Source organism: Nycticebus coucang, chromosome 9 (assembly GCF_027406575.1).
Source record: "Nycticebus coucang isolate mNycCou1 chromosome 9, mNycCou1.pri, whole genome shotgun sequence".
Classification (NCBI taxonomy): domain Eukaryota; kingdom Metazoa; phylum Chordata; class Mammalia; order Primates; family Lorisidae; genus Nycticebus; species Nycticebus coucang.
Window position 1 is genome coordinate 90,148,639 of NC_069788.1, and position 18,355 is coordinate 90,166,993.

At 36.8% G+C, this 18,355-nt stretch overlaps 1 protein-coding gene across 7 annotated transcripts in view; it reads right to left on the reverse strand.

Moving 5' to 3' along the window:
- The window catches only part of PPP4R4 (protein phosphatase 4 regulatory subunit 4), a 134,085-nt gene that overhangs the window by 70,809 nt on the left and 44,921 nt on the right, over positions 1 to 18,355 (reverse strand). The gene's annotated exons all lie outside the window — the stretch shown is intronic.

Sequence of the window (18,355 nt, forward strand, 5' to 3'; positions counted from 1 at the left end):
TTTAGAGATAACATCACTGATTATTTTGAAATTAATTAATAGGAACTTAAGTGTTAAAATATTGAAGATCTAAGACATATAAAATATCAAGGGTATTGAGGGCCATAAAGATGGGAATTTTCATTAATTACCATGTAGCCCTTTCACTATTATTTTTACAATAATAAAAATTGTAATACTTACAAAAGACTTTGAAACTGAGTTAAATATGAATAATTGAAACCTGTCAACTCTAAGATACCTTTAACAATTAACTATGATACCTCATCCTTTTTCCTATTCCTGACGGCCATGTTCCACGTTTAAAATAAAGGGTGGAGACAACTAGCTGACAGCACTGAAAATTAAAATCTGAGAGGGAAAAGAAAGTAAGACAGTGAACAGAAATAACAAAGGGATGTGTTTTACTCTTCTTAAGTCCGTATCTCAGTGATTAGCAAGGTTCATGAGGAGGTACACATAAAAATATTCTAAAGATAACTTTCCATAAAGGAAATACCAATAGCAAATATCATATGATTATTGTAAATGTACAATAAAATAACCTGCCATGCAAAATCATAAGAACACCAAGACAAATAAATAAATTTCGAGACCACAGCTTTGAAATTGAGCTTCTAGCCGGACTACTCTGCTAAGTCTTTTTTTTTTTTTTTTGAGACAGAGTCTCACTTTATCACCCTTGCCACAGCGTCATAGCTCACAGCAACCTCAAACTTTTGGGCTCAAGTGATTCTCTTGCCTCAGCCTCCCAAGTAGCTGGGACTACAGACGCCTGCCACAACGCCCGGCTATTTTTTTTTTTAGAGACGAGGTCTCGCTCTTGCTCAGGCTGGTCTTGAACCAGTGAGTTTAGGCAATCCACCCTCCTTGGCCTCCCAGAGTGCTATGAGGCACCACACCCTGCCCTAAGTCATTTTTATATATAATAAATTAGAAGCATCGGGCTGGGAGCAGTGGTTCATACCTGTAATCCAAGCACTCTGAGAATTCGAGGCAGGTGGATTGTTTGAGCTCACAAGTTCGAGACCAGCCTGAGCAAGAGCGAGACCCTATCTCTAAAAATAGCTGGGCATTGTAGTGGGTGCCTGTCATCCCAGCTACTCGGGAGGCTGAAACAAGAGAATCACTTGAGCCAAGGAGTTTGAGGTTGCTGTGAGCTATGACACCACAGCACTCTACCCAGGGTGACAAAGTGAGATTCTGTCTCAAAAAAAATTAAAATATAAATAAAAATAAATTAGAAACACAAGTAATTGCATAATTCAAATTTAAAATGTAAATAAGCAGCCAGTTAAAACTTTGCAAAGAAAAACTGTGCTTATCAAAGAAGTATCTATTTAATGGATGCAATAGCTATAAATAAATATTTCAAATGACATACAGTATAGAAATATTTAATTAAATATTTTTAGAAAAAAATATAAACATTTTCTTTGAAAAAAAGCAACAAAACAGAAAGCCTGGCAAGTTTCTATAAGCAAGTGGAAATAGCACCGGTTATCCTAGTCAGTCATAATAATTATACCTTCTGTCCTAACCTCTCTATAACATATCCCAGGGAAAATCTAATTCTCAAGATTCAAAGTTATTTATTAAAGTGCCAGCATCAAAGTAAGTATCCTGGGAAACTAGAAAGAAGCCAAAGATAAGGGCTTCTACCCTTGAGTGACACCTGCCAATCATACACATTCAAACATTCATTTAGTTGCATTCAAATCACTGTGCTGCTAGGTGCTGGAGACCCACCCAGCAATGAGCAGGACTAGCAACGTCCCTCTCCTCGTGGAGCTTACATTCTAACAACACTGTTAATTCTCTAATTAAAACAGTGATAGGAGCGAAGGATGAGAAGTACAAAATTCCATAAGGGCACCTAAAAGGTGATCTCCCCTACAGTGTTAGTTAGGGCTTCACTGAGGAGTGACAACTGACCTGTGTGCCGAGAAAGAAAGAAACAGACCAAGGGCATGATAAAGGGAGCTAGGGAAGCAAGAGAAGAAAAAAGAAAGCATTTCCGGCATTGAGAAGTAAGGGGAAGAACGCTGATTCAAAGAACTAAAAGATCAGTGTGCCTCAAGCACAAAGCAAGAGTGGTTGCTGAGACAGCGAAATAGCCCAAATTATGCAGAACCCTAGAAATATTATGCAAGAGAGCATGCAAATTATAGTTTTAAAGGCTTTGAAATATCATGCTGACTATGAAGTTGAAAACGAATGAGAACGGAGTGAAGCAGTATGAAATGGAAGAGAAGTAAGGATCACTTGGAAACCTTATCTGAGCAAAATTTTGTAATAGCTGGGACTAGGGTGGAGGTAGTGTGGCTAGAGAGAGGTGGATGGATTTACTAAGTATTTAAGACATTTTAAAGAAAGACTATATGAGTAGTAAAGGAGCCAATGTTACTGAAAATAACTCAAAAAATCCTGGCTTATAAATCAGGCACCTAACGGCGGTAAACATTAAAATAGGGGACTAGAGGAAGCCAACATGAGGATACTGGAAAATGGAAGAAGCTCAGGTGTTAAGGGAAACAACATGACCTTAATTTTGGACTTGGTAACTTTGAGACATCCAAGCAGAGATTTCAAATAGGGAGTTGTATACACAGATCTATACTCTGAACAGGTCTGCCTACAAAAAAGTAAATTTATACAGATGACATTTAAAGACAGGTGTGTAGGTGAGCTTACCTACAGAGAAAATATAGCCAAAAAGTGAAGAACTGCTATGATAAACATAATTCCATCCGAACAGAATAAGGGAGCTTAAGAGCTCAAAGTTTAAGTAGGAAGATACATCACAAGTATTTGGGCAAAATATTTAATTTTAGGTTCTGAATTATTCCTGACATACCATTAGAAAACAATCAATTGATTTGTGTGGATGTAGGGGAGATAACAAGGCAGGGTAGAGGTGTATACGTGTACATAGAACCCATGCAGGTATATAAACAGAAACATATTGGGTTAATATCATTCTGAGATTAAACTAAGAAGGAAAAATAAAAGGGAGTTTCCTCTTTCAGTACAGTTATACTAGGTAATTCTAATCAACTCTCCTGATAAGGATAATTTTTAAATCTGGATGAAATATGAAAATTATGTTCATAAAGGTGTATGGAATCTAACAAGGAAGTTAGGAAAAACTAACCTTCCGAGATCTAAGACACAATGGAAATCCAGAAAAGTGACCATGTAATTCTGGACCTACTTTTCCCCTTGCGGTATTTGCTAATTCTAGAAAAGGGTCCTGAGAGACTGAGAGCCTAAGTTACTCCTTCAACAGCCTTACGGAGGACTTTGTAAGCCCCTCTGCAATAAGGAGCATGAGTCATCCTGAACAGACTGGCCTTTGCAGGAGACAGCAGTCCATTTTCAAATCATCTAATACCTGCAACTGGGGTAAGTGAGACTTTATTTCTAGTACAATTAATTGTCTGCCAGAAGAAAACATACTCCTTTCCAGAGAAAGATATAACCCACCCTGAAGTATTTCTACATACAATTTGTCAAATATTAGATCAAGCACACAATCAATGATGTCCAGACACGTGACATATCATAACACGAATGAGAAACAACAGAAAATAGAAATATACCAAAAGGTGCTCCAGGTATCAGTGATACGTGCCTTAGTTCAGGAGAATAAAAGGTACAATTAAAAATTTCAATAGATCGTTTTAAGATACATAAAAAAGAATGTGGAAGATTTTAAAGGGAAATTCTAGAGCAGAAAACTACAATAATCAAAATGAATTAGGTTAGACACAGATGAATTAGTGAACCAGAAGATGGATTAGAATAAAACACACAACATGAATCACTAAAAGAAAAAAAAAAAAAGGAAAAGAAAGAAAATAAGACAAAAGACATAGAAGACAATATGAAAAGATCTAATACATGTAAAACTGGAGTCTTAGAAGAGGGAGAAAATGTCTAAAACCGACAAAAGAAAATAAGCCACAGAGTTAAAAGACTATAAACATGCCCACATATTCATAAATCCACATATAAGCAGTATAAAATCCTATGCTAATAAAAATATTTAAAATTAATGTGAAATACTTTTTCAGAATAACAGAATCAGAGAATTTGTCACCAGCTAATTTGTACCAAAGGAAACACTAAACAGTATTCTTTACACAGAAGAAAAATTATTCCAAATGGAAATACTATAGGAAAAAATGATAACTATGTGGGTAAATCTAATTAAACACTGATTAGATAAAACAATAATAACTGTGAGTCTTGAAATATATAAATAATAAAAATAAGTGAGAACTATATCATAAGTCAGAGGGGATTAAATGGACTTAAAGAGTTGGAAGCTCTTATGCAGGAAGAAGGTAAAAATACCAATTCTGACAGTATCTTCTTTGTTGTAATGTCTAAGGTCACTAACAAAAGAAAAGTAAAAGAGTATACAATTAATTATCAAGCTAACATGTGGGAAAAGTAAAGTAGTAAAACTACGTTATCAATTCATAAAAAGGAAATAAGAGAAAAAGGAACACAGAGCAGTTGGCAAAAAGAAAAAGCAATAGTAAAATGATACATTTTAAAAGCAAATGGGTGAAACGTTCTAATTAAAATATAGCATCAGATTGGATTAAAAATAAAATCCACTACCGTGGGCGATAAAGTGAAACTCTGTCTCTACAAAATAATAATAATAATAATAAAATAAAAAATAAATTAAATAAAATACAATCAGGTTTTTGTAAAACAGAACCTAAAACATTAGGATAAACCAAGAGTGGAAGAAGAAATTTTAATACATAATCAGCAAATGTCTTGAAGTCATACTTCACCTAACGTGCATGATGGAATGGTACATTTCAAAACTATTAAGGAATGAGTATAATTGTGATGGATGTGTAAGCATTTCACATTGTATATCAAAGCAGTACACTGAACCCCACAAATGCGTCAATGTACAAAATTATGATTTAATAAAAAATGATAATTTTTTTAAAAAGTCTTGAATTCAGAATATATAAAGTGTAGTTTTATACCATTGAATGCTTACACCACAATTTATTTATCCATCATCTGTTGACAGATATTTGGGTGTTTACAATTTTAGCTATGACAAATAAAGCTACAATGCACATTTCATGTTCAAGTCTTGATATGAACATATGCTTTAATTTCTCTTAACCCTCAGGATTGAAATGGCTGGTAGATGTATGTTTAAATTTTTGAGAAACTATCAAACTGTTTTCCAAAGTGGTTGTACCATTTTACATTCCTACTAGGAGTGTCTGAATTGCTCCACATCCTTAACAATACTTGATATGGTGAAGGTTTTTTAGTGCAGATAATTCTAACGGGTGTGTAAGTAGATTTATTTGCATTTCTCTGATGACTGATGATGTTGAACATCTGTTCACATGTTTATTGGCCATCCACAGATCTTCTTTGGTAAAGTGTCTTTCACATAATTCCTGTTTCTTTACACTGAATTGTTTTCATATTATTGAGTTTTGAGACTTCTTTTTATATTCTGAACAAATGTCCTTTATCAGGTATATGATTTACAAATATTTTCTCCCATTCCGTATTTTCATTCTCTGAAGAGTATCTTCTGAAGAATATATCAAACTTTTCTTCTTGTGTCATGGTTTCAGTAATACACATGTATATAAGAAAATCTTGCCTAACCCAAGGTCACAAAGATGTCCTCTTATGGTTTCTTCTCGAAGTTTTTCCAATTTTACTTTTTAACATTTAGGTGTATGAACCATTTTAGTTAATTTTTATACACAGTGCAAGACATAAATTTTTCCCTGACTGCTCCAGCATCATTTGTTGAAAAGTCTATCCTCTCCTTTCTTTACTGAATTACCTTTTGCACTTGTATAGAAAGTCAACTGACAATCTTTAGGGTACACATTTTTTTAACTCCCATTGACTTTTTTGTTTGTTTTTACACCAATATCATACAATCCTTAATTGTTGTAGCCATATGTATGTCTTGAGCTTCCAACTTAGTTTCTATTTTCCAAAGTTATCTGGGCTATTCCAGATCCTTTATATTTTCATATGAATTTTAGAATTAGCTTATAATTTCCTAACCCCCCCAAAAACTTACCCTGCTAGAATTTTTGTTATTTTTCATTAAATATACACATTGACTTGGAGCAAATGGACATCTCAACAATATTGAGTCTTCTGATCCATAAGCATGATATACCTTTCCATTCACTTAGTGTTCATTATATAGGTCTTGCATATCATTTATCAGATTAATTCCTAAGTACTACATACTTTAATACTGATGTGATGTTATAGTTTAAGAAATATTTTAATTTCCGATTATTTGTTGCTGGTATATAGAAATACAATTGATTTTTGTATACTGATCTTGAATCCTACAACCTTTCTTATTCTTTTGTAAATTTTTACATAGATGATAATATTATCTGAGGAAAAAAAACACAGTTTTACTTTATCCTCCACAATGTGAGTGCCTTTTGTTTCTTTTTGTTGCCTTACTGTACTGGCTAGAATGTCTAATTACAGGGTTAAACAAGAGATAAGAGCAGACAACCTGACCTTTTCCTGATCTTAGGGGAAGGTACTCAGTCTTTCGCTTTTAAGTGAACCTGTAGGTTTTTCACAGAGGAAACTCTTATCTATCCCTAGCTTGCTGAGGTTTTTTTTTTTTTTTTTTTTTTTTTGCTGTTTTTGGCCAGGGCTGGGTTTGAACCTGCCACCTCTGGCATATGAGGCCGGCGCCCTACCCCTTTGAGCCACAGGCGCCGCCCTTGTGTTGTGTTTTGTTTTTGTTTTTCCAAGAATGATTGTTGGATTTTGTCAATTTTTTTTCTAAATCTATGGAGATGATTAGATAATGGTATTTCTTTTTTTAGGTTGCTGATCGGCTGATTAGTTTTTGAATTTTGAAACAACCCAGAAATCCTAAATAAACACCAATTGGTCATGATATATTAACCTTTGCCATATTGCTGGATTTGATATGTCATTTTTTAGAAGATGTTTGCATCCAAACTCATGAGGGATATACATTTATACCCCTTGTAAAGTACCATTTGGATTATGTTAGGCCTGATAAAAATAACTTCAGAAGTACTTTCCCTTTCTGTTTTTGGTAAGTATTTGTGTAGAATTATTATCATTTCTCTTGCATTTATCCTGATTTTAACCATATCTGGTGTTTTTGTTTTTTTTTTGAGACAGTCTTGCCCTGTCACCCAGACTAGAGTGCAGTGGCATCATCATAGCTCACTGCAACCTCAAACTCCTGGGCTCAAGCAATCCTCTTGCCCTAGACTCCTGAGTAGCAGGGACTGCAGGCACACACCACTGTACCCAGCTAATTTCTTTTTACTTTTTGTAGAGACAGGGTCTCAACCATGTTGCCCAAGCTGGTCTCAAACTCCTGATATTAAGTGATTCTCCTGCCTCTGCTTGTAGTGCTAGGATTATAGGTGTGAGCCACTGTGCCCAGCCCTGTGCTCTTTATTTATTCATGTACATCCAAATCTCCATCTAGTATCACGTCACTTTTGCCTAAAGAACTTCCTTTATCATTTCTTATAGTATATGTCTAGAACAATTATTTCCCTCAATTTCTGTTTGTCTAAAAGAAGACATATTTTGCCTTCATCCTTAATAGATATTTTCAGTGCGTATATATTCTGGGTTTTTAAAATGTGATTTGCTTTAATTTGTTGGTTTCTGCTTTCAGTGATTTTTGTATGATGTCCTATCGCCCACTAGACTACAGAGTTTCTGACCAGAAGAAACTCGTCACTGTCACTCTTTACGTGATATTGCCTTTGTCTCTAGCTGGTCCCAAGATCATCTCATACTATTTTCATTCTCACCAGTTTGGTTTTGATGTGTCCAGGGGTGGTGTGTGTGTGTTTATCGGGTCTGGGGTCCTCTGAGCTTCTTGGATCTATGGTTTGTTGTCATTCATTAATTTCAAGAAAGTCTTGTCCCTTATTCATATTAGATCTCTTTATGCTTATCTCTGCCAAAGCCACTGGAAATCCTCTATTTTTCCCCCTTTTACCTTTGTGTTTCAGTTTGGATAATTTCTTTCTTCTGTATATATTTTTAACCCAACTGTGTCCAAACTACTGATAAGCCCATCAAAGGAATGCTTCATCTCTGATATCACCCTTTTTATTTCTAGCATTTCCATTTAATTGTTTAATAGTTTTTCTCTCTGTTGAAATCTCTGCATGTCTGTGCATGTTGTTTTTCCAAATTAGTCATAGTTACTCTAAATTCCCTAATACTTCTAACATCAGAGTCATCTCTGTATTATATAATACTAGACCTATTGTTTGCCTTATTTGTTGGTAATTTTCTTCTTTATTTTTTAAAAAAATGTCCTACAAATTTTTGACTGGATGCTGGGAGATATTTACTGAAAATGGAGGTAAAAAGCACTTATGCTCAGAAATGGCCGTGTTTCCTCTGCTAGGCTGTTAGTATAGAGTGTTGAGCTGACTTTGAGTTTTGATGTTACTATGGTAATCTTCACAGCACCACAGGTTTCAAATTCCTCCAGCACTGGGCCCCTGTTGCCTCACATTAAATGGGAAGCCAAAAGGTTTTCCTCAGTGTTCCTGCTCCACCCTCAGCTGTAAGCAGGGGTCTCTCTCCACACTCTTGTATCTTCCCTAGAAGTAGACTTCCTGTTGCTCATTACTACATGCTAGCCTAATGTCGGGTGTAAGGGGTTCTCGGTTATCTTGATCCGGCCCTACCTTCAGCGGGAGCTTGAAATGGAGCTTTATCACTCACTGTTCCTATACAATAACTTTGTATCTTAGAGGGAAGGGGTCTTGGCAGGGTCAGGTTTCTCGCCCCTTCCCTACTACCGCCACACCCCTGTGTACATCAGTGCAGAGTCCTGGGTCTAACACCTCCACCCCTGCCCAGGGTCCACCCTTCTCTCAGAAGTAATGATCTTTGCATGGTCCTGGAGGCAGGTGGCCTTTGTTTGTACCACTCCCACAGAAGCAATGGATCTTCACCAGGGTTCCACAAGAAGGAAGATTCACTGCTCCTCCCCCAGCTGCTTAGACTTGTACTTCATAAGATGGTTCTGAGGAAGTGGGCAGAGTTAGCTCCTGCCCCTCAGCAAGCAGCTAATTACCTTACCATAACACCTGAATCAGCAAGGATGACTCTCTCCAGTCTCCCACCTTGTCCCCCACACACCCCCGCCTCAAAAAAAAAAACAAAACATTTCTCGTAGAGCAAACAGTGTAGACCTCTGGTAAAGAGCTTGCAAGGGCACACAAAACTTCCTTGTGTCAGAAGCTCTGAGTTATTCTAAACTGATGTAAACTGTGCTATCTCACAATCACCCTTTAAAAATTTGTTAAAATCTTAGCTGATTTTTCTAAACACCTACATGGTGGCCACCTCTTTCTTTGATACTCTGCCAAGTCGGTGTCCCTGTGTCCTATATTTCCTCAATGGAGTTGGTTCCTCTATTGAATTTAGCTCATTTGGCTGCTTTGTGGCCAACTCTGCTGTGCTATGGAAAAGTTATGGTCATGTGGATTTTGTGGATAACCTATTGTTATTATAATAGAATGAGAGTGATGGTTTCTTGAAGTTTTCTAAATCCTAAATGGATTATTATTATTATTATGGGAACTGATTATTTTGGTTTTGAGATCAAGTTTACGCATTTAAAGGAAGTTCAGAAGTTCCAGTTCATTTTTATGGCAGGCAAGGTAAAAATAACAAATAACTGAATGATTAAGAAGTACACATAAGAACACTTGTCTCCTCTAGAATTTAGCAAAAGACAATATTTCTAGGTCTATTAGAATATTAGGTTATATAACTTTTTCTATATGCCCCCCAAAACTATATACTCAGTAAATGTTTCCATAGAACTTTAACTATTATCATAAAATAATTAGCAATATCTATTTTGTCCTCAAATACAAATAGATACACTAAAAAGAAAAAAAAAATGACACAAATATTATTCTCCAAATGCATGGTGGTCAATGTACTTTTTTTTTGTGGTTTTTGGCTGGGGCTGGCTTTGAACCCGCCACCTCCGGCATATGGGACCGGCACCCTACTCCTTGAGCCACAGGAGCCGCCCGTGGTCAATGTACTTTTAATTTTAAGCTGTAAACAAGAGAAGGAAGAGCAAGTTGTATCCTGTTCTCTAATTCCTTTGGTTAATGCTACCAGTGCTTTGGTTAATATTTTCTTAGTGTGCTGAAAGAATAAGTTATGGAATTTTATGCTTCCCAGACCATAAAATCTCCTTGTCAGGTCAATTCTGACCCTGTTCATCTTCAACCAAGCTTACATTATAGGCATCAGTTCACCTTCTTCCTCGCCATCCTCCATACAGAGAATCCATTAGCCTGTCAACAGAATACTGTACTCTTGCAGGCTTCCTGTGATCTGCAGGGGGTCTGGGACATCAGGATTGCTTTCACAAAATCCTTTTGCTTTTCCCATAGTTTCTAACTAAGTTACCTCAGACAATATCATCTACAGTAAGGAAAACAGATACCTTTTCATGAAGAAACAAGAATAATTTGTATCTGTTAAGTTTTTTAATGTCTTTAATTAAGACTACTTGTTTTTCTTTGTGAAAAATGCTTAAGTTTTTAAGCCTCAATTTTCCCCACTGTAAAATGAGTATAGATACATCATGTGGAGTTATTTTGAGGATTTTTTTTTTTTTTGCAGTTTTTGGCTGGGGCGGGGTTTGAACCCGCCACCTCCAGCATATGGGGCCAGTGCCCTACTCCTTTGAGCCACAGGCGCTTCCCTGTTTTGAGGATTTTTTTGAAAGGATAGGTCTAAAATACTAAGATTCTAAGTACTTACTGTATGGTTCACAGTATAAGTATTCCACACATTATTATAAGTAGAGTATCCCTTACCTGAAATATTTGGGACCAAAATCATTTCAGATTTTGAACTTTTTGGATTTTAGAATATTTACACATACACAATGAGATATACTGGGGATGTATAAGCCTATACATTAAATCCATCTGTTTTGTATATACCTTACACACACAGCCTGGAAGTAATATATTTTTCATAATTTTTTCACTTGTAGCATCATGTCAGTTCTCAAAAAGTTTCAAATTTTAGAGCATTTGGATTTTGTATTTTTAAATTAGAGATGCTCAACCAATGTATTGTTTTTCCACTTAACTACTTGAGATGGGATTTAGTAAAGCTACCCTTTTTATTCACAAATATCTTTATTTACAAAGTAAATGCTTTGTATAAAACGTTTAGAATAACATCATTATTTAAGAAATATACCCATATTCAACAGATATAAAATACCATAATAAATCATCACACTGGGAAAAATTTATAATATTTTCCTATTATTTGTATAAATGAAAATAAAATCATGTAAAGGTAGAACTAATGAATATCTTTAGAATCATAAAATTGATACACTATATCCAATGATCTCAAATAATCAAATTTTTATATTATGTGGTTTTTTTGTTGTTGCTGTTTGTTTTGTTTTGTTTTTCTGAGACAGAGTCTCACTATGTTGACCTGGGTAGAGTGCCATGGCATCACAGCTCACAGCAACCTCAAACTCTTGGGCTTAAGCAATTCTCTTGCTTCAGCCTCCCAAATAGCTGGGACTACAGGCACCCGGCTTTTTTTTTTTTTTTTTTTTTTTTTTTTTTTTGCAGTTGTCATTGTTGTTAGGCTGACCAGGGCCAGGTTCAAACCCGCCACCCTCGGTGTATGTGGCTGGCGCCGTAACCACTATGCTACGAGCACTGAGCCTATTTTGTGTCTTATACCCTTTCTCTACTATGTATTTCTTCCTTTGCCCCTCCCAAAGTCTCTCCATAAACATAAATCAGCATTATACCACTCCATAAGGGCAGCACCTGTGGCTCAGTTGGTAAGGCGCCGGCCCCATATACCGAGGGTGGCAGGTTCAAACCCGGCCCCAGCCGAACTGCAACAACAGCAACAAAAGAAATAGCTGGGTGTTGTGGCGGGCGCCTGTAGTCCCAGCTACTCGGGAGGCTGAGGTAAGAGAATCGCTTAAGCCCAGGAGTTGGAGGTTGCTGTGAACTGTGTGATGCCACGGCACTCTACTGAGGGCCATAAAGTGAGACTCTGTCTCTACAAAAAAAAAAAAAAAAAAACATTCTCTTTTTACTTCTCTTTCAAGAATGCCATGAAGTAGATCAGGCAATGTATCACTGGATTTTCAGACATACTTAATTGTCTCAGAATATTAAGTTCGATCGGTGCCCAGTTAAAATTTTTCTAAGTGCCTATTATTGTTGTAACAATGCCTATTCCAGGCATTGTTCCAGGTTGTAAAGATACAGTGATAAACCACACTGACACAGATTCTGCCCTTATCGAAGAGAAGGAAAAGATGGACAGATGATGAGGTCAGAAAGCTAGGTGGGATGATTTAAGGACACGGGAAGGAGTTTTATTCCATCTGAAATGAAAGTTACTTATTTTAGTTTCCTGTGTCTACTGTAACAAATTACCACCAACTAGTGGCTTAAAACACAGCAATTGATTCTCACACTACTCTGGAGGCCAGAAGTCCTAAACCAGTATCATTCGGCCAAAATCAAAGCACTGACAGGCCACACTTCCACCAAAAATTTAGAGTAGAAACTATTCCTTGCTCCTTTCAGCTTCATGTGCTCTCTGTCATCCCTTGGTTTGTGGCCACATCACTCCAGTCTATTCCTTCATCTTCACACGGCCTTCTTCCTGTATGTGCCAATCTTCCCATTGCCTTCCTCTCAATGGTATTTAGACCCTTCTAGAAAACCCAGGATTCTCTAGCTCAGGATCCTTAACCACATCTACAAAATACTCTTTTCCAAATGAAGTCATATTTACAGTTTCGCGAGATTAGGGCCCAATGTCCTCTTCAGGGAGGGCATTATTCTGCCTGCCACATTACTGAAGAAGTTTTCATGCAAAAAGGTGGTAAGATATGACCGATGCCTTTAAAGATCACTCTGGGTGAGTGTGCTCTTGGAGGCAATAAGGAAGCAGTAGGTTCAGGGTGGAGGCTTTTATAGTAACTGGACAAGAGATGACTAAGGCTTCAGAAGTAAAATTACGCATTTTATATCTATGCAGTCATGATCAGCTAATGAGGAGGTTGAACAGTAGTTAAGAACAAGCACTCAGGAGTCAGAATTCCTATTCAAACCTAATTATATCATTTGCTAGCTTTGTGACTTTGGGCAAGTTAAGTTGTTTCTTCCTCTATCAAGTGAGAACTGTTAGAGAACTGCTATGAAGATTCAGACATTGAAATGTGTAAAATGTTTGACAGAATACAAAGCTTGACACGTGGTAGGCCTCCATGAATAAAATATTCACTATAATTATTATTTTTTTAATTTAATTTTTTTTTTATTGTTGGGGATTCATTGAGGGTACAATAAGCCAGGTTACATTGATTGCAATTGTTAGGTAAAGTCCCTCTTGCAATCATGTCTTGCCCCCATAAAGTGTGACACACACCAAGGCCCCACCCCCCTCCCTCCTTCCCTCTCTCTGCTTTTCCTCCCCCCTCATAACCTTAATTGTCATTAATTGTCCTCATATCAAAATTGAGTACATAGGATTCATGCTTCTCCATTCTTGTGATGCTTTACTAAGAATAATGTCTTCCACTTCCATCCAGGTTAATACGAAGGATGTAAAGTCTCCATTTTTTTTAATGGCTGAATAGTATTCCATGGTATACAGATACCACAGCTTGTTAATCCATTCCTGGGTTGGTGGGCATTTAGGCTGTTTCCACATTTTGGCGATTGTAAATTGAACTGCAATAAACAGTCTAGTACAAGTGTCCTCATGATAAAAGGATGTTTTTCCTTCTGGCTAGATGCCCTGTAATGGGATTGCAGGATCAAATGGGAGGGCTAGCTTGAGTGCTTTGAGGTTTCTCCATACTTCCTTCCAGAAAGGTTGTACTAGTTTGCAGTCCCACCAGCGGTGTAAAAGTGTTCCCTTCTCTCCACATCCACGCCAGCATCTGCAGTTTTGAGACTTTGTGATGTAGGCCATTCTCACTGGGGTTAGATGATATGTCAGGGTTGTTTTGATTTGCATTTCTCTAATATATATAGAGATGATGAACATTTTTTCATGTGTTTGTTAGCCATTCGTCTGTCATCTTTAAAGAAGGTTCTATTCATGTCTCTTGCCCATTGATATATGGGATTGTTGGCCTTTTTCATGTGGATTAATTTGAGTTCTCTATAGATCCTAGTTATCAAGCTTTTGTCTGATTGAAAACATGCAAATATCCTTTCCCATTGTGTAGGTTGTGTCTTTGTTTTGGTTATTGTCTCCTTAGCTGTACACAAGCTTTTCAGTTTAATGAAGTCCCATTTGTTTATTTTTGTTGTTGTTGCAATTGCCATGGCAGTCTTCTTCATGAAGTCTTCCCCCAGGCCAATATCTTCCAGTGTTTTTCCTGTGCTTTCTTTTAGGATTTTTATTGTTTCATGCCTTAAATTTAAGTCCTTTATCCATCTTGAATCAATTTTTGTGAGTGGGGAAAGGTGTGGGTCCAGTTTCAGTCTTTTACATGTAGACATCCAGTTCTTCCAACACCATTTATTGAATAGGGAGTCTTTCCCCCAAGGTATGTTCTTGTTTGGTTTATCAAAGATTAGGTGGTTGTAAGATGTTAGTTTCATTTCTTGATTTCAGTTTGATTCCAAGTGTCTATGTCTCTGTTTTTGTGCCAGTACCATGCTGTCTTGAGCACTATGGCTTTGTAGTACAGACTAAAATCTGGTATGCTGATGCCCCCAGCTTTATTTTTGTTACAGAGAACTGCCTTAGCTATACGGGGTTTTTTCCAGTTCCATACAAAACGCACAATCATTTTTTCCAAATCTTGAAAGTACAATGTTGGTATTTTGATAGGAATGGCATTGAATAGGTAGATTGCTTTGGGAAGTATACACATTTTAACAATGTTGATTCTTCCCATCCATGAGCATGGTATGTTCTTCCATTTGTTAATATCCTCTGCTATTTCCTTTCTGAGGAAGGAAAGGTCCTTCACCTCCTTCATTAGGTATATTCCTAGGTATTTCATTTTCTTTGAAACTATGGTGAAGGGAGTTGTGTCCTTAATTAGCTTCTCATCTTGACTGTTATTGGCGTACACAAAGGCTACTGACTTGTGGACATTGATTTTATATCCTGAAACATTACTATATTTTTTGATGACTTCTAGGAGTCTTGTGGTTGAGTCTTTGGGGTTCTCTAAGTATAAGATCATGTTGTCAGCAAAGAGGGAGAGTTTGACCTCCTCTGCTCCCATTTGGATTCCTTTTATTTCCATGTCTTGCCTAATTGTATTGGCTAGAACTTGCAGCACTATGTTGAATAGTAAAGGTGACAGAGGACAACCCTGTCTCGTTCCAGTTCTAAGAGGAAAAGCTTTCAGTTTTACTCCTTTTAGTAAAATATTGGCTGTGGGTTTGTCATAGATAGCTTCAATCAGTTTCAGAAATGTGCCACCTATGCCTTTACTCTTCAGTGTTCTAATTAGAAAAGGATGCTGGATTTTATCAAATGCTTTTTCTGCATCTATTGAGAGGATCATGTGATCTTTATTTTTGCCTCTGTTAATATGGTGGATAACGTTTATGGACTTGCGAATGTTAAACCAGCCTTGCATCCCTGCGATGAAGCCTACTTGATCATGATGAATGACTTTTGGATGATAAGCTGTAATCTATTGGCTAGAATTTTGTTGAGAATTTTTGCATCTATATTCATGAGTGAGATTGGTCTGAAATTCTTCTTTTTGTTTGGGTCTTTTCCTGGTTTTGGTATCAGGGTGATGTTTGCTTCATAGAATGTGTTGGGGAGGATTCCTTCTTCCTCAATTTTTTGGAATAATTTCTGCAGTACAGGAATAAGCTCTTCCTTGAAGGTTTGATAGAATTCTGGTGTGAAGCCATCTGGACCAGGGCATTTTTTGGTTGGAAGACTTTTTATTGTTTCTTTGATCTCAGTGCTTGAAATTGGTCTGTTCAGGAGCTCTATTTCTTCCTGGTTAAGTCTAGGGAGAGGGTATGATTCCAAATATTGATCCATTTCCTTCACATTGTCAAATTTCTGGGCATAGAGTTTCTGGTAGTATTCAGAGATGATCTCTTGTATCTCTGTGGGATCAGTTGTTATTTCCCCTTTATCATTTCTGATTGAGGTTACTAGAGATTTTATTTTCTATTTCTCGTTAGTCTGGCCAATGGTTTATCTATTTTATTTATATCTTCAAAAAACCAACTCCTTGTTTCATTAATTTTCTGAATGATTCTTTTGTTTTCAATTTCATTGATCTCTGATTTGATTTTGGATAATTCTTTTCTTCTACTGAGTTTAGGCTTAGATTGTTCTTCTTTTTCCAATTCCATAAGATGGCTTGTGAGATTGTTGATGCGCTCTCTTTCTGTTTTTCAAATGTAGGCATCTACAGCGATGAACTTTCCTCTCAAAACTGCTTTTGCAGTATCCCACAGGTTTTGGTAGCTTGTGTCTTCATTGTTGTTATGCTCAAGGAAGTTAATGATTTCCTGGTTTATTTCTTCCTGCACCCATCTGTTATTCAACAGAGATTGTTTAATTTCCATGCCTTTGTGTGGGATCAAGCGTTTTTGTTAGAGTTGAGTTCCACCTTTGGTGCCTTATGGTCTGAGAAGATACAAGGTAAAATTTCAATTCTTTGGATTCTGTTGATATTTGTTTTGTGTCCCAGGATATGATCAATTTTGGAGACTGTTCCATGGGGTGATGAGAAGAATGTATATTCTTTATCTTTGGGATGGAGTGTTCTATAAGCATCTATCAAGCACAGTTGTTGTAGGGTCTCATTTAAATCTCTTATATCTTTGTTTAATTTCTGTTTAGAGGATCTGTCCAGCTCTGTAAGAGGAGTGTTAAAGTCCCCTGTTATTATGGGACTATCAGATATCATATTGCTCAGACTGAGTAAGGTCTCTTTCAAGAATCTCGGAGCATTTAAATTGGGTGCATATTTAGAATTGAAACATCTTCTTGTTGTATTTTTCCCTTGACCAATATAAAGTGACCATCTTTGTCTTTTTTGACTTTAGTTGCTTTAAATCCACATGAATCTGAAAATAAGATCGCAACTCCTCTTTTCTTCTGAATGCCATTTGCCTGAAAAATTGTCTTCCAACCCTTGACTCGGAGCTTTAATTTGTCTTTTGAAGCCGGGTGTGTTTCTTGCAGACAGTATAAATGGCTTGTGTTTTTTAATCCAGTCAGCCAATCTATGTCTCTTCAGTGGGGAATTCAAGCCATTAACATTTATTGAGATAATTGATAAGTGTGGTAGTATTCTATTCATCTTATTTTGTGAGAGTCCATTGCTTAGTTTTATCTTTTGCATCACTGTGGAGGTTAGGTTCTGTCCTTTAATTTCTGAGTTCTTACTTTGCTGCTGATCCATTGTGGTGGCCAGTGTGCAGAACAGGTTGAAGTATTTCCTGTAGAGCTGGTCTTGTAGTGGCAAATTTCCTCAATGTTTGTATATCCGTAAATGATTTGATTTCTCCGTCAATTTTGAAGCTTAGCTTAGCAGGGTACAGAATTCTGGGCTGGAAATTGTTCTGTTTAAGTAGATTAAAGATAGATGACCATTGTCTTCTTGATTGGAAAGTTTCATTAGAGAAGTCTGCGGTCACTCTGATGGATTTGACCCTGTAGGTCAACTGGCGCTTACTCCTGGCAGCTTGCAGAATCTTTTCTTTTGTCTTGACTTTGGACAGGTTCATCACAATGTGTCTTGGAGAAGCTCGGTCAGAGATGAGGTGACCTGGGGTCCAATATCCCTCTGAAAGCAGTGTGTCAGAATCTTTAGTGATATTTGGGAAATTTTCTTTTATAATATTCTCTAGTATGGCTTCCATTCCTCTGGGGCATTCTTCTTCCCCTTCTGGAATTCCTATAACTCGTATGTTGGAATGCTTCATAAAGTCCCATATTTCTGACAGTGAACGTTCTGCTTTCTCTCTCTTCTTTTCTGCCTCTTTTACTATCTGAATTATCTCAAAAACTTTGTCTTCTATCTCTGAAATTCTTTCTTCTGCATGGTCTAACCTGTTACTGATACTTTCCATTGCATCTTTAAGTTCCCTAATTGACTGTTTCAGTTCCTTCAGCTCTGCTATATCCTTTTCATATTCTTCATATTGTTCATCTCTTATTTGATTCTGCTTTTGGATTTCCTTTTGGTTATTTTCCACTTTATTACCAGCTTCCTTCATTATTTCCATCATTTCTTTCATTGTTTTCA